Source organism: Eptesicus fuscus, chromosome 20, assembly GCF_027574615.1.
Source record: "Eptesicus fuscus isolate TK198812 chromosome 20, DD_ASM_mEF_20220401, whole genome shotgun sequence".
Lineage (NCBI taxonomy): Eukaryota > Metazoa > Chordata > Mammalia > Chiroptera > Vespertilionidae > Eptesicus > Eptesicus fuscus.
Window position 1 is genome coordinate 15286856 of NC_072492.1, and position 3747 is coordinate 15290602.

Consider the following 3747-nt stretch of genomic DNA (forward strand, 5'->3'; position numbering starts at 1 on the left):
GGATAATTGGGAAACTGATGCCCATATTCAGACAGGGACTACCTGGGGTACCTGACATTCAAAGTCCAGAGTTCTGAAATGTTCAGACCTTCCAAGCCAAAGCTCCCACCTCCCCCACAGAGTTGGTCTGGAAATTAGAAATCCTGACTTACTGGGCAGCTCCTGCCTGTTCCTCCCTATGTGGGGCCTCTCTCTCTCTCTCTCTCTCTCTCTCTCTCTCTCTCTCTCTCTTTCTCTTTCTCAATGTAATGATCTTGGATAGTATTAGAAGAAAAGCAGACTCAGAGGAGGCGACAACAGGAAGGAAAAGGTTTGAGGCATTACCTACATGTGACAGTCCTCCTCCTACTTTACAGCTACTCCCCACATGAGCCTGAACAGCCCTAAGAAGCACTTGCTGCATAACCCATTGTGCAGGAGGAGAGAGACGGGCCCTGTCAGGCACCATGACTTATCCAGGATCCAGAAGAGGTAAGAATGAGGGGCTGAGTCTGAGCCCAGGTCTGTCTCCTCAAATGCCCATGAACTTCTTTGCAAATGCCCATGAACTTCTTTGCAACCTGGGAGGTGGACTACTCCAGCCCCACCTGCGTGCCCAGGCTATGCAGCCTCACGTTGACCAAGCTGCTGATTCTCAAGGAGCTGGCCAAGGAGCTCACCTCTTTAGTGAATGCTGTGAGGATTAAGGACTCAAAGTGCGTCCTGAGGTCTGATGAGATTGTCCTGCCCCCCAGGGCACCAGTGAAGACTGAGCGGGCACTGACCTTCTCCCTGCAGTACCCCCACTCCATCAAGAGGAAAGGCAACAAGCTGCAGATCATGCTGCAGAAGAAGCTGCGTCTTGAAAACCAGACCATCCTGGGTTACCAGACGCTGGCCGTGGGCACCATTGATATGGCTGAGGTGATGCAGCGAGCCCCTGAAGATAAGCAGGTTTTGAGCCTCTACACCACCAACAGGGAGGCATCTGCCCTCGTGGCCGAGGTGAGCATCTCCTCCCTGTCCAGCCAGCCCATGGACCCCAAGGACAGCACCCGGCAGGCCAAGTCCAGGGTTCATAAAATCTCTGAGCAGCAGGCCAGCCATGATCTCGGGCATGGGCAGGACCAGGAGAAGCAGGAGGAGTTGGACATGGGAGAAGCCAAGAAGCAGCACGACGGAGTAGTAAGATCGCCATTCCTGACCAGGCAAATAGCTCCCAACAAGAAAGTTGCTTCTTGGCTGTGCAGGGTCCAAGAGTGGGAGGAAGACCTGGACCTGCAGCAGGAGTCTTCGGAGAATGTCCCTGAGGGGGAGGAGGACTTGGATCTGCTGTATGACTCACTAAAGTATCGCAGTGACAGTGGCTCATGAGAGTGTCCTCAGGACCCCGAAGCCCTGGCTCAGGCCATACTTGGAAGACCTGTCCCAGCCCAGCTCTCAGATGGAGAGCTAGAGCATCCACAGTGCCAGCGCCAGAGGAGCCTCCAGGTCCAACCCACGTGTCTGAGAAGAAGAGCCCCAAGTAACCAAGGAACAGTGTCCCGGACTCGGTGGTCAATCACACACTGCCTCAGGGAGCAGCTGGCCCAGCCCTAGGACTGTCAAGAGGAGGAGACCTCTGCCCTGGACGTGTTCACTGAGAAGCTGCCACGCAGTAGGCTTTTCACAAAGATTGAGTCTCTCCTCATCCCCTCCACCAGATCCCAGAGGAGAAGGCGGGCTGCTGGGGCTGGAGCACATCCCTGAAGGAGGGGCAGGTGGTACAGCCAGGAACAAGTGAGCCCACAGCCTGGACAACAAGCACTGCCTTGACCCACTGAACCAGCTGCCGATCCCCAGGGAGACGGTGTACGACATCCTCATCTCTGACAGCAAGCTGCCCAGAACATCCTCCTCCTCAATACCTCCGACTGACAGGGGCAGTTCCCGTCTGAGTCCTGAAGCAACACATGCTGCCCGGGGTGTGCACCTGCTCCAAGGCTGAGGTCCATGTGGCCTTCAGCATCATCATCTTGTAGATTCAGAGATACTGTCACCTCAATTCCCATCCCCCAACGCCAATGAAGATCGTGGTGGCAGGGGCACTGCAATACTTCAGCGCTGTGCTGTGAGTCTTCATGGAGTTGCTGTCACATGAGAAGCCCGACTGGCAGGGCTCCATGTGCTTCCTGATCATCCCACCAGTTTAACACCCCATGGCCAGGCACCTGAGCTCCATCGATTACCTCTCCACAACTTCTTCTACGACCTGGCCTGGCAGGGCCTGTTGCCCAGGCTGGAGGCCCAGAGAGCCATGCAGGACATGCTGGGCATGTTGTTGAGAATCACCTAATACATTCAGGGGGCCAATTGTGTCCACAAGCTGCTCCTCAAGGAAGCCATGCTCACCTGCAACAGAAGAGCCCCAACGAGGAGTCCTTCCACTTCATTCCCTTCGTGGGGGTGGCGGAACTTGGAACATTGGAACTGTCCTCAGCCATGTCAGAAGACACAGATGATGCGTCCCCTTGGGCTTCAGTGTGCTTTCGTCCATCCTACCATACAGCTCTGTGTCCAACAAGGAGGCCTTGCCCACCCCACCGACCTCCCCCAGGCAGGGCATTGATGCTGAACTAATGGGGCTTTAGGTAGATTATTGGATGTCAGCCCAGCCCACAGTCAAGAAGAGAGACTAGAAGAAGAAAGACCTGGCTACCACTGAACACACATTCAAGTGTGCCTTCCACTGTCTCCGGGTCAGCAAGCTGTGCAGCCATACCCTCCATGTCCATGACAGGGCTCACCAAGGAGAAGAATAAGAAGGTGCTGTTTTTGCCAAAGCAAACCAAGGACATGTTCGTGAAGTCCAAAATCCAAAAGCCAGTGTCTGGAGGGCATAAGCCGCCTGGTCTGCAGGGCCAAGCACCAGCAGAACATGCTGCGGGTCCTCATCAAAGGTGTGGTGTGGAATGACCTGAAGTTCTTCCAGCTGGCAGCTCAGGGTCCTCCCACATTCAGCACTTCCCCATCTGCATCTCCAGACGCTCCGACTCCACCTTCCAGCCCTGCCTGTGGCCCTGCTGACGCCAAGCACTTGAGGGCCCAATTGCTTTTCTGTTAACATTTCATTTGAGTATAGAGACCAACCCTGGAAACACAAACAGAAACCTTCTTAAGTACAAATGTGCTCACCATCAGAAAACTAATGTGATGGACCCCACAGGGAGCCCCCAACTGCTCTGCTGATTACCCAGAACTCTCTGGTGGGTGTGTAGTCAGGCAGGCAGTGCTGAGCTGGAGAATCATGGAAGGTGTGTTTTGGCTTGAGGACCCCTCACACTCCCAAGGAGAACTGTACTCACCTCCTCAATGTGCCCTTCCTGGGAGCCAGGACTCTACTGTCCTAGAGAGTCAGCTCCACTATGTGCCCAGACTCAGAGCAGGGAGGCCAGAGGTCAAGGGCTGGCCTCCCATGGGGGCATCCTGAGCAGAGCATGGAGTCCAGTCAGCCCAGCCCTGGGCCTCAGCTGCCAAATAGCAATGTGGCCCCTGCACCACTCACTTGGTTTACAAATAAACTTGACCCTCACAGACAAAAAAAGGACCTGTAAGATGGAGACCGCCCAGGCACACCACCTGGACAAATTGATCAAATACCCGGTGCCAGCCTTCCTGGGCAGCGTCCCCACCTTGGTCCCCACCCACCCTTCTGTGTTCATACAGAACTTTTGCTACTAACCAACATGTGTGGGGCCAACCATGTACCAGGCGAGCTCTGCCCCTCCA

The 3747-nt window shown here is 54.9% G+C and overlaps 1 pseudogene; it reads left to right on the forward strand.

Annotated features, from left to right (window-relative positions):
* The first annotated feature begins 537 nt into the window (after nt 1-537).
* LOC103291853 (phosphofurin acidic cluster sorting protein 2-like) lies at nt 538-3045 on the forward strand (annotated as a pseudogene).
* The last annotated feature ends 702 nt before the right edge of the window (nt 3046-3747 follow it).